Genomic DNA, 13,427 nt, shown 5'->3' with positions numbered 1-13,427 from the left:
TACTAAAAATCACTGAATTGTACACTTTAAGAATGGTGAACTTACGGTATGTGAATTATACCATATTTTAATTTAAAAAGCAGATGAAACTGCCCAAGGGTAAAAGAGGGAAGGCAGACCGTCCCAGGGCGCTGCTGAGATCACCACTGGGGCTCCGGCAAGGCGCCCCTCCCCTCCTCCCACCCCCGCAATTCCCCTCACCTCATCTCACTGTGCCCTGAACCCCACTCCCACTTGCCTCGTCCCAGCCACGTTTGCCCCATGGTGAGGCTCCCTCACCCCCGGGGCCCCCTCTGTACTCACCCAGCTGGTTCTGGTAGGACGGCATTTCACATTTCCTAGTAACCAACCCCCAGAAAGGAGGGGTTCCTGGGTGTGGACTGGGTGGCCCCGTCTATCCCCCTGCAGTTGTTTGTTGGTGTCCTGGTTGTAGCCATGGTCCCCTGAGAGCCTGACAAACTAGGACTTGGAGAAAACGGAAACGGTGGGTGGGGGTGGGGGTGGAGGTGGTTCTCCTCTGCCGAGGCCTTTGTTTCAAGGGAGGGAAATGAATTCTCCTGGCCTCAAAACACCCTGCAGCCCAAGGTGGGTGGATCCAGGCTTCCTAACACACAATGGATCTTAGACCTTTTATCGAGCACTTACTGTCTTCTAAGCACAGTGTTAAGCCGTCTGGGAGAAGGCACATCTGGGCAGTGGCTCCACTACAGGTTCCAGAGTCAGACAGGCTTGGGTTCAAATCCTGGCTTCCCATTTCCTGGCTGTGTGACTTCAGAAAAGTTTCTTTATCTCTCTGACCTTTCATATCTTTGACTGTAAAATGGAGATACCCCTACCTGTTTCCAAATGGTTTGATAACAATGTAATGTTCTCAACACAGAGGAAATGCTCAACAAATGGGAGACTGTGAGTTCCGTGCAGGCAGGGACCCAATCCATCTTGTTTACTGTAACATCCTCAGCTCTGCCCTCCGGGTGCTTTTCACTTGCCCACCTCCACACCTTGGCCCATGCCGTCTCCTCCACTTGGGATGCCTTTTCCTCTACCCCAATCTCCACTAATCGACATCCTCCCTTTCTTCAAGGTCTGGCTCAATGCCACCTACATCCCATTGGGGTGACTTCTGTGCCTGGGTCCTCTCCCTGATTAAGGTGGAGGCCCCCAGAGCTGAGACTGTGGGATGGCCTCCAGTGTGACAGCAGAGTGGTTAATTGCATGGGCCTAGCTCTGTATAAGATACTTAACTTCTCTCTACCTCAGTTTGCTTGTCTGTAAAATGGGCTTAATAATGGTAGCTAATCCCAGGGGGCCTCTGAGGTTTAAATGAGGTGATGCTTTTTTTTTTTTTTTACCTTTGGCCTCACCGTGAGGCATGTGGGATCTTAGTTCCCCAACCAGGGATTGAACCTGCATCCCCTGCAGTGGAAGTGCAGAGTCTTAACCACTGGACCACCAGGGAAATCCCATTGTTTTCATTTCTTTTCTTTTTTTTTGGGGGGGGGGCTATGCTGTGTGGCATGCAGGATCTTAGTTCCCCAACCAGGGATCAAACCCATGCCCCCTGCATTGGGAGTGGGGAGTCTTAAGCATTGAACCACCAGGGAAGTCCCACAAGGTGATGCACTTAGCGTGGGGCCTGGCATGTAGTAAGCCTTCAATAAATGCAGTAGATCTGTGCTAATATGGTAGCCACAAGCCACATGGGGCAATCTATTATAAAATAAAATTAATCAAAATTTAATTTATTTAAAACTTGAGTTCCTCAGTCTCACTAACCACATTTCACATGTGACAACTGGCTACCAGTGATGTCCAATAGGACACGGCCCAGATACAGAACATTTCCATCACCGCAGAAAGTTCCATTAGACGGGCTTCCCTGGGGGCACAGTGGTTAAGAATTCACCTGCCAATTCAGGGGACACGGGTTCGAGCGCTGGTCTGGGAAGATCCCACATGCCGCGGAGCAACTAAGCCCGTGTGCCACAACTACTGAGCCTATGCTCTAGAGCCCGCGTGCCACAACTACTGAAGCCACCACAATGAGAAGCCCGCACACCACAACAAAGAGTAGCCCCTGCTCACCACAACTAGAGAAAGCCTCCCCGCAGCAATGAAGACCCAATGCAGCCAAAAATAAATAAATAAACAAATAAATAAATAAATAAAAGTTCCATTAGATAGCACTATTTATGATGATGATGATGATAATGATGATAACAACAATGATGCTGTGGGCACACAATATGTGCTCTGTGCCTGTTTGTAGTCTGGGTCAGGAGAAGTACTTAGGGCTATCTCTGAAGGCTCAGAACTCCTGGGAGGACCCCAACTCCTATTCCTGGCCCTCCCTGCCCAGCCTCTGATGTCCCCAGAGGTAACTGGGGCCCCTCACATTAGAGGGATTAGGGTGAGAAAGGTGACTGTTGAGAAACAGGCAGGATTAGAGGCTAATGAGAGGGCAGTGGAGGAACCCAATCTCTGCGTGCTGCCCACCTGGCAGGAAGTGGGTGTAGGTGGCAGCTGGGGGCTTTGCAGAAAGAGGCTGGAATGTGAAGTGGGGCGGGACCGGGGTGTGGAGAGGTACCTAACTGCTCCTGAGGGCACGTGGCAGGCACCCTGGATGGAGGGAGATCGCCAAAGACAGCCCCCCTTCTCCTTCTGGACCCAATTCTATCAGGGCCCAGAGCAAGGAGGTGTCAGCGCTAACCCACATCAGTGTAAAGAGGTCCCAAGACAGCCCAGGGGTGAGGACCAGGAATGCCCTGGGGGTAGGGGACCTGGAACAGCACTGGGAAGAGGGGCTTGAGTTAGCCCAGTTGTTGGGTCCGAGGCTAGACCAGGGGAAACTTTCAGCCCATGTGGACCCCCTCAAGGCCTGGAAGCTGTGGCCATGTGGCTGTACTATGGTCTCAAGCAGATGCACTCCTGGTTTCCTTATAGACAGTCATTGACAATGTGGCCTCTGCCCTCTTGGAGCTTCTGACAGCTGGAGAATCCCTTAGACGTGCATGACCCTTGACAGTCTATATCTCAAAGGACAGGGAAACCTTCTGGGCTTCCCTCATCACCTGGCACAAGTGGTGAACGCCCCTCACTGATAAGATGTTTAAAATCCCAAGAAGCACCCTTACTGCCCCAAGGGCATCAACATGCCCCACCTCTCCCTTAGGACCCAGGGGATGCGAGGTCCTGGACAAGGACCCTTGTGTCCCCATGACCTCAGCGATGAGAAGGGAGGACAGCAGGGTTGGGGGAGCTCAACCCTTCCCTGTATTGAAGGTGAGGGACCAGCACCACAGGATAGAATTTGAAAGACAGGAAAAGCAGCATCAGCCCTGTGGGGAAAAAAAACCTTTAGCAAGGACACCTTTCGAGTTCCATTTTTCTGCCCCAGCCTGTCTCCTCTTGAATAGGGACATTTGTTGCAAAAAGACATGAGCCTCCCACCCCGACAAAGTGAATGAACTGTTTACTAGACTAAGTCCCTGACTCCTAGCCATCAGAGCTGGGTGAGGGTGACGTTTGCAGAACCGTAAGTGCGGGGTCTCTTCCTTAGTGAGATGGGGAGACTGAGCATCGGAAAGAAGGGGTGCCTGCAGGGAGCAGTCCTCACTCCCCCTGAAATCCCCCCTTCCCTGGAGGCCTGGGGAGCACTGAGGGGGTTTCTACAGGTACCTAACCTGGACTCCCATGCCATGGGAAGCCAGCCTCATTTCCTCCCAGCCTCTTCCACCTGGCAGGGGACCTCTGACACGCCCTCCCGTGTACACCTGCCTCCCTCCACCCCAAACTATCCCAGAGCCAAGCACGGGACCTCACTTAATCCCAATTATGTAATGTGCAACCCAACAGTTGGCCAAGGAGTAGGTGCCTGGAGCCACGCCCAGAAGTGGGGGCAAAAGGCTCCACTTGGTCAGGACCACAGACCGGGCTTGGCCTCTGCCTGCAGTGGCCTCCACTCCTCCAGCCTCACCCAGGACCATGAGTGGCCGAGTTGGAGACCTGAGCCCCAAGCAGGCAGAGACCCTGGCCAAGGTGAGAGCCAGGGGAAAAGGGCTGAGAGGAGGAGGGAGGGCGGTGGCCGGAACACTGCCCCAGTCTGTTGGCTCAGCATGTCCTTGACATTGTCTCTTTGTCATCACCTCACCCAGGGTTGGGTCTCCCAGTGCCCGGTGACATCAGCCCTGTCCAGGGCAGAGGTTGAGGGAATAGCACCACTTCCGGGCAATAGTGTGGGTGCCAGATCAAGCCTGACTTCTCATCCAGGAGCCGGACCCAGAGACCTTTACCTGACATGCCCCTCCCCACCTCCCCTTAGGTGGGAGCTGAAGATGCTCATGGTCTGCCCTCTGACTCTGTTCCCTTTCACTCCCCAGGACACTGAAAGATGATCTGTCTGTAAGAGCTGAGAGATGGAGTAGAGTGTGTTGTCATCCCCACGGTCAGTGGAGAAGAGGATGCATAATCACTAACCATGTTTTTGTAGAAAATGGGATGGAAAAAAAGACAGAAGCCTTGGTGGGCTAACACATGAAAAGAACTAAGAATACATTCATACTCCAATCTACTTACCCACCCATCCACCCATTTATCTTTTCTTCCATCCATCCTCCTACTCCCACCTACCCATCTTATCTAGCTACTCACACACCCATCTCTCCTTCTATCCATCCACTATTCATTGATTTGTCCTTCCTTTTTTTTCCCATCCATCCATCCATTCTTTCTTCTTTCTATTTACTCACCCATGTATCCTTCCTTCCATTCACCTACGCATCCATCCACCCACCCATCCTCACTGTGGGCCAGACTGCACTGGAAGAGAAGGAGGCAAGTCGAAAACAATCACTGAGTCTGGGGCAAAGGCTCAGTGTGAAAACCTCTTCAATCAACGTCTCTCTTCCCAGTTCCAAGAAAATGTCCAGGATGTGTTGCCTGCCCTGCCCAACCCAGATGACTATTTCCTTCTGCGCTGGCTCTGAGGTGAGGGCAGAGGTAGGGGAGGTCAGGGTGAGGGGGCAGTGAGAGGGCCCTTGTCCCAGCTGCTCCAGAAGGACCCAAGGCTCTCAGGATCCGACCACACCACCTTGCTTCACATGTTCAGGTGCAGGAAAGGGGAGGGGACAGGAAAGGGAGGTCCCACCCAGGCCCCCAGTGCCCTCCATAGCCCCCCACTGCCCAGGACTAGGGCAAGATGACTGCAAGGCAACCTCTTTCCCACCCCATGCCTTCTTTCCATCTCCTCACAGCTCAGAATTTTGACCTGCAGAAATCAGAGGCCATGCTGCACAAGGTGAGACCCATCCCCCTCCCTGGAAATTTGGCGAGGGGCTTTGTGGGGGCAATCCCTGCCTCCAGCCCCTACCCCCATCCCCTCCTCAGGGGTGCTGGGAGCCCAGTGAGACCTTACCACTCAACTCCCTTTCAGTACATGGAGTTCTGGAAGACCATGGACATTGACCACATACTGATTGGCAGCCCCCCGAGGTGAGCCAACACCCGCACCCCCCTCCCCAGTCTCTCATAGACTTACCACCCGAGCAGCCTCTGGATCATCGGGCCCATGAGTGGAGGGTAGCAAAGACCATGAGTGTGCAGGCACCTCTCCTCTAACAATTATGAATATTTCCTGGGGACTTATGATGTCCAAGCCTGAGTTACGACTTTATCTGCATGATCTCATTTAATCCTCACAACCCCATGAAGTGGGTACTGTTGTCCCCATTGTACACATGAGGACACTGAAGCCCAGCAATGGTTAAGCAGCACACCCAAAGTCCCACAGCCCCAAGGTGGAGCTGGGATTTGAGCTCAAGCTTGTCTGTCCTCCAAATCCAGGCTCTTCACCACCACAGTTAGCTCGTGGCTCTGAGCCCTCACCCCTAGGGCCTTGGTCAAAGCATCCTGTCTAGGTGGGAAAGAAACTTAGCTCACCAAGGAGTTGGGGAGAAGAGTCCCACCACCGGCGTCTTAGTAAAGCAGTGGTCCTAGTTTCATTTGTGGAGCACAAGCTCTGAGTCAGGCACTGTGTAATCTTGGGGACTCTCCCCAACAGAGGAGGGGGAATGGGGCTCAGATAGTTGGCATCACTTGCTCAAGGATGCACAGGAGGGAAGCAGTAGCATCTGTTTTGGAACCAGGTCTGTGACCTTCAGAATCCATGTTCTTCATCACTAAGCCCAACTCCTTTCCATGGAAAGGGACACGGGAGACATTGGGGGCAGAACTAAGGAGCCCAGAGGCCTCAAGCAGGCGTGGCTGAGACCTGCCTTAGCCATGTACCTGCTGTGAGCAAGACCCCCTCCTGCAAGCCCCTCAGTTTTCTTACCTGGACAGTAGAGCCACCCTCCAGCAGAGGGACAGTGCTTGTACCACGGTGTGTGTTGGCTCAGGCCGCCCATGGCAGCCTGGTCTGGGTATCTCTGGCAGGTGCCTGATGCCAAGTTTCATGTGTTTGTCCATGCCTAGGTGATCCAGAAGTACATGCCTGGGGCCCTGTGTGGCTGTGACCGTGACGGCTGCCCTGTGTGGTATGACATCATCGGGCCGCTTGACCCCAAGGGCCTGCTTTTCTCTGTCACCAAGCAGGACCTGCTCAAGACCAAGATGAGGGACTGTGAGCACATCCTGCACGAGTGTGACCTGCAGACAGAGCGGGTGAGGCTGCCAGGGGACTTGGTCCCAGGAACACACCTGTGCTCTCTGCTGTCACAGTCAGAGGGCTCTGTGGTCAAACACCAGCTCTGCCACTTCCCGGATGGGTGTACTGGTTTGCCACCTTGGAAAGTGGTAACTTTGGTGGTGGTAACTTTGCCACCTTGGAAAGTTACCTCACCTCCCTGAGCCTGTTTCCTCACCTATAGAACAGGGACAATAATAATGGTCGCAAAGATTAAATTAGATAATGCAAGTACATGGCTGGCATACAGGGCCTAATTCATATTTCTCAGAATGCTAGCTACCGTTATTCCCTCTGAGTCTTTGCCCCTGTTGTTCCTCTGTCTGGACAGCCCGACCTCCAGCCCACACACTGCCCTCCCACACTTCCCTTGGCTCTCTCCTATCTGTCTTTCAGGTCTCAAACTGTCACTTTCTCTGAGGCCCCCATCTGGGTTAACATGTGTTCCCACAGCTCCCATGTTGTCCAGCTCTCGCTTCAGGACCATGGGGATCTGGTTGCTTGTCAGTCTCCCCAACCAGCCTGTGAGCTCTTTAAGGACAAGAACTCTGGATTATTGAGCTACATGCTATACTTTCAGTGTCTGGCTCAAAATAGGTGCTTAATAAATATTAGTTGGACAAATGGAGGAATGAATGGCTGAATAAACAGCAGTATGAAGGGATGGATGGGTGAACTGATGAGTGGGTGGGTCAATTAATGGGTGGATGGATAGCCATGATGGGTGGATGGATGATGGATGGATGGTGGATGGATGGGTAGTAAATGCATTCACTGTTTTGTCCACTCATTCATCTGAGGCCAGAGTAGGAATCTGGGAGAAGCCCTGAAGGGTCATGTGCTGGGGTCACCATCTCCCAAGTTCTGAGCCTGCACCCTGATCCTTGCTCTCATCCTCACAGCTGGGGAGGAAGATTGAGACCATCGTGATGATATTTGACTGTGAAGGCCTGGGGCTGAAGCACTTCTTGACACCCCTGGGGGAAGTGTACCAGGAGGTGGGGAAAGGCCCCTGGGCACCCCTGCTTGCTTTAACGGCCAGCTTGGCCTGCTGTGACCTTGCTGCTCACTCAGAGCCAGGATCTGGTAAAAGGTGGTAGCTTTCCTGGACCCCATCACTGCAGCTCAGGACCCAAAGATATGTTAGCTGGAAGATCCCACAGAACAGGCCTCAGGGACAACACTGTAATGAGACCATAGGGGCCAGCTTCAGACAAACCCCGCCCAGCCTTGTCAACCCTAGCTCTGTGACTCAGGCGAGTCGCTTTATCCCTCCATGCTTCATTTTCCTCACTTACAAAATGGGGATACTGATTGCACTTCAAAGGGATGTAGGGATATTTCAGTGAGTTGTTATGTAAAGTGTATAAACAAGTGCTTGGCAAATAGTGAACGTTTAATAAACAGTAAACGTTTTATTTACTATTACATAAATCATTATTATATACTACCGTTGCTATAACATTTGCTCTAAAAATGATTATTGTTATGTAATTACTATTAGGTTATGGTTGTAATAGCCTGGGGTGAGATTTCCTCCAGGGGCCATGGAGGTGATGGAAAGAAGGGAAACCCTCCACAGCCTCTGAATCCTCCAGAGGGGAGGTTGCAAAGGGAATGGGGGTAGGAGAAGAAGAGGTGTGGGCTCTCATGGGGTCTTTCTTGGTTCCACAGTTCTTTGGCCTCCTTGAAGAGAATTACCCAGAGACCCTGAAGTTCATGTTCATTGTGAAAGGTGTGTGGCAGGTGACTTCACTCCCCTGTGCCTCCAATTCCTTACCTGCACCCTGGGGACAATACTAGTGCCTTTTTCCCTGGATAGCAGTGAGGCAGGTTGGTTGCTTGGCTGCATGCAAATCAGAGTGCTTGAAACAGAGTAACTTCTCCATAACTGGTAACTTCTATGGTTGGCTTTACTGCAAGAAGAGGCAGCTCCAACCTCAGTTCTTCCAGGAATCCCCCCTCACCTTTCCCACCCATGTTGATCTCTCCCTCCTCAAACTGCCTCTGGCACTGGCAGCTGGTGCAGCCCAGTCTGGCCTTTCCTGTCAACTGCTTTCTGCAGCCTCCAGTTGTCTTGTGTGTATTCATCCTGTTTTCCTTGGGTTGTCTGTTCCTTGAAGGCAGGGCCTCTAATTCTCCACTTCTGTTGTATCCCTCACAGGCCTGGGGCCAGGTGGGAACTCAATAGGTATTTGGGTGGTGGTTGTTTGGGTGGGCGGGTGGATAGAAAGATGGATATATGTTTGATGGTTGACTGGTTGATTCATTGCTTAGTTTTTGTCTATTTGACTGGCCAGTTGTTTAGCTGGCTGGTTGACTGGTGGTTAGTTGGATATCTGGTTGTCTGGTTGGATAGTTGTTAACTTGGTAGACTGACTGAGTGACTAGTTAGCATTTTGATTGCCTATGTGGGTGATTGGCTAGTTGGCAGATTGGTTAGTTGGTTGGCTGATTTGTTGCTTGACTGTATCTTGGATGGTTGATTGCTGGTTGTTTGAATGGTTGGCTGGTTGGTTATTTGAATGGTTGACTGACTGGAAGAGGCGGTTGGTTGGGCAGTTAGCTGGTTGTTTAATTAGCTGATTGGTTTACTGATTGGCTGACATGTTGATTGGTTGTTTGACTATTTGGTAGGTTGGCTGTTTGATTGGTATGCTGATAGATGGGTTGGTGAGAAGGTGAATTGATTGGCTATTTTTTGGCTGGTTTGCTGGCTGTTTGATACATTGGATGATTGACTGGGTGGTTGGTTAGTTGGCTGCTTGTTGTTTTAGTTGACCGGTTGGTTGGATGGTTTGTCAGGTTCAGGGCATTGGAACTTGCCAAGGTAGCTCATGATTCCTCCACATTGTTGGCTATGACTGTTATGGAGAGAGTGGCCCAGTGGAATTATCTTTTCCCCATTATACTTGCTTATATCTCTCCAGCCGCCAAACTGTTCCCTGTGGGATACAACCTCATGAAGCCCTTCTTGAGTGAGGACACTCACAGGAAAATTATAGTGTTGGGAAATAAGTAATTCCAGCTCCATCCCCTAAGCTCTACGTATGAACTTTGGAGTAAGTTTGGTCCATCACCCCCTCCAGAGATCCACACACCACCTAAAGTCAGAGGCTCCTCCTTCTCAAAGATGAAATGGGTCTTACACTATAGAGTCTATCCTGTTACCTCTGTCTTACTCCCTGCCATACCTCTTTGGTGACTAAAACCTCCACATCTTTCTCCTTATCAGTTTCAGTTTGGTTGCTAGTCAACCTCTGGGCTATGGGCATCAAGTTTCTTTTCACCACTCGTCACCTCAGTGCTTCTAAAGGCAATTTGGGCTGAAGAGGATGAGGAAGAAGAACAGGAAGAGGAGAAGTGATTCAGAGAAGGAATGCTCATTAAGAAGGGACTGGATAAGTAAATAACAATGCATCCATTTGATGAATTATTGGGCAGCCATGAAAAGTGATTTGATGTCATGGGAAATGTCATTAAGTTAAAAGAAAAATAGATTATAAAGTGGTGTGGGTAGTATGGTCTTATTTTTATAAAAACAAGAATATATTTCTAGAAGGAAATACAACAAAATAATTTGTGGTTAGCAAGAAATCAGGTGGTTTATAATTGTTTTTAATATTTCTGTACTTTCTAAACTTTCAGAATTACATGTATTACCTTTATAAGTGGGCAAAAAAAATGTTTTAATGATAGAAAAAAAGAAGTAGAGAAGAGAAATAGTTCTTAAACTCAACCAGTGACCCTGAGCTTGGAGGATAACATCTCATAATCAGAATGGTCAGATCATCAAATCAGGAGATCTGAGGATCCAGGGGGATGGGGATGAATCTAACAAATCCCTGTTTTTTCTCCCTTTCTGATACCTGAGTCTCTGCCTCTGCCTAGATCCACTGGGGTAGGGAGCTGGGTGAATCACAAGGTAGCCCCCAAATCCTGGAGCAGTGTGGTTAACTGCTACACTCCAGACCCACGTCCAGGCCTCTGCCCCTTTTGGTGGCACACAGGGTTCTGTGCATTTGGCTGTGAGATGCCAGGCATTATGGTCTTCCTTCTCATCCCACTGGTATCTCCCATGGCCACAGCAGGGGACAACTTGAATTGGTTATAGGGCTGGGGCCGTGGTGACACCCCAGGATCCAGAACACTTAGAGCTTTGCATAGGGCATGAAGAATAATAATGGGCATTATGATCGTGGTGATTAAGCAGCAGAGAGGGGGCGGTCCTTTCAAAGACCCAGGGCTGTCCCTCTCCACACAGAGGTCTGACTTGTGTATGTCACTTGCACACAGTGTGGCCCCTGACATGGTCCTTGACCTCATTAGGCTCCTTGAAACAGTTAGACAACTCTAATCTTGACTGCTTATGACTGGGAGACCCTCAAAAATTTGCACATCCATCAGCCAGGGAAAACATGTTTCCATGGCAACACAATGCTGGAAGACATTTCTGCAGCCTAAGGCCTGGGGGCCTAGGGAATGGGCCCTGGCAGCCTAGCTCCTGTACGGCTTCCCCCCAAGGTCAGGTCCTCCTGGTAAGAGGGGGGCTGATGGGTCCCCTCCATGCTCAATAGTCACCCTTCAACCCCTCTCCCCACAGACAACTGGAAGGAAGGTTTGCTAAAACTCATCAGTCCTGAAGAACTGCCTGCCCAGTTTGGGGGGACCCTGACCGACCCAGATGGGAACCCCAAATATTTAACTTAAGGTATGAAGAGCCCCAGAACAGGGGAGGGTAGAGGAGTAGAACTCGGTTCCTTTCTCACCCACTCATTCATTCCACAAATGTCTATGGAGAAACCCCTGTGAGCCAGGTATTGAGTTAGTCCCAGCCCTGCCCTGACAGAGCTCTCATCAACTGTGCAGGCAAACAAGAAATGGGGAAATTTTGACCCAGAGGGATGAGCTGGGAGGGGAAGTTCCCAGAAGAGGCCCTGATTGAGGACGGAGGGACACAGGAGGCTTCCCAGGGTGGGGGTGTGGGTAGGGGAGGACAGGATGAGCAGGATACTTCCAGGAGATGGGGAATAGCTCAGGTAGGAGAAACAGCATGAACAATGCAAGAGGTGGGGAGCAAGCCCATCTTGCTCTGTGTCTGCAAATCAACTATGGTGGGGAGATCCCCAAGTCCATGTACATGCAGGACCCTGTGAAGACAGTACGAGCACTTGGTGCAGATCAACCGCAGCTTCTCGCACCAGGTGGAGTACGAGATCCTGTTCCCAGGCTGTGTCCTCAGGTAAGGAACAGGCCACCAACCCACCCCTGGCTGGGCCCTAGACCCTCAGGGACCCTTCAGCCTGAGCAGCGACCTGTTCCCCTCCTTCCCCCCCAACACAGGTGGCAGTTCTCATCTGACAGTGCAGACATTGGCTTCGGGGTTTTCCTGAAGACCAAGATGGGGGAGTGGCAGCGGACTGGGGAGATGACAGAGATGCAGCGCAGCCAGCGCTACAACGCCCACCTGGTGCCCGAGGACGGGAGCCTCACCTGCATGGAAGCTGGTGTCTCTAAGTCTGCCCTGGCTGGGCCCCAGCCCTGGAAGGTTGGAGCCACCTGTGCCATGGTTTATAGGAAGAAACAGAGGGGTAGTGACCACCTCCCCCAACAAGGAACATACGCCCTAGGTCAGTGCCATTCATCCATACAGTCACTCATTCGGTCTACACTTGAGAGCACCTATCGTGTGCCAAGAGCCAGAGACAGAAGGGGCTGAGAGCACTCAGGCCGCAGGACACAGGCAAGGGACAATAGGGCAGCGACATTCCCCAGGAGGAAACTGGGGCTCTGAGAGGTAAATCAACTTGTCCAGAGGCACACAGCTGAGTGTGGTACCAGGGTCCCACTTCAGTCTTGTGGTAGCTGCATAACCCTGAGCAAAAGTCTTACTGAGCACAGGTTTGCTCACCTGTGAAGCAGAGGCTACAACTCCTACCTCTCGGGTGCCTGTAATGAGGCAGAAGGCATGCACAGGCCTCGCCCTGCACCCCACTTCATCAAGGGGCCTGGGAGGCCTCTGATGTTCTGAAATGCCCCCCTTGCACACCTGTCATGTGACTGTCCAGGTGTGGACACAGTGGGAGGCAGTGGCTATTGTTCTCATTGCCAGTTGGTGCAACTAAAGCCAGGCTGGGCACATGCCAGGAGGAGGTCAGTTTCTGTTCACAGGCCCTGCTCAGGAATGGCAGTTCCCATGGGGAAGGGAAAAGCAGTCGGGGGAACTTGGTCCAGCTTGGCAAACACAGCAGGTGGGAACACAGCCTGTTCTCCCCCATGGCCAGGGCAGGGCACAGGGAGTGTGAAGTCAGGCCAAACTACCCGTCTGTCCAGCTATCCCCCTAGATGTCCTGAGCTCTGACAATACCTATAGCTTTGTCCACACCAAGGAGGTCAGCTTCACAGTGTAGGTGCTGCTTCCGGATGAGGGCATGCAGAAATAAGACAAAGAGCTCACCCCTGTCTAGGCAGCTCCCTCACTTCCAAGAGACCCCTGACCCTCTGCTTTCGGCCTATATATCCTACTCTTCCCCCAGAAACTGCTCAGTAGTCCTCTTGACTCTGTGACACTAGTAAGTAAAGAAACGGCTGCCTTGGGGAAAACGCATAGGCTGTGGTCAGATCAGGAAATACGAGAGGCACAGCTTTGGAGAATGCTGAGGTTGCAGAAGAGGAAGCAGCAAGGGTAAAAACAAGTGGATGTCCCTGAAACCCAAAAAATAGGAAAACAAGCCTCCTAGCCTTT

The 13,427-nt window shown here is 51.4% G+C and overlaps 1 pseudogene; it reads left to right on the top strand.

Moving 5' to 3' along the window:
- Positions 1-3,984: 3,984 nt before the first annotated feature.
- Positions 3,985-13,149, top strand: LOC132502556 (SEC14-like protein 3; annotated as a pseudogene).
- The last annotated feature ends 278 nt before the right edge of the window (positions 13,150-13,427 follow it).

This window comes from Mesoplodon densirostris, chromosome 15 (assembly GCF_025265405.1).
Source record: "Mesoplodon densirostris isolate mMesDen1 chromosome 15, mMesDen1 primary haplotype, whole genome shotgun sequence".
NCBI lineage: Eukaryota > Metazoa > Chordata > Mammalia > Artiodactyla > Ziphiidae > Mesoplodon > Mesoplodon densirostris.
Note: the sequence above shows the minus strand (reverse complement) of the source record. Positions and strands in the feature narration are given on the sequence as shown.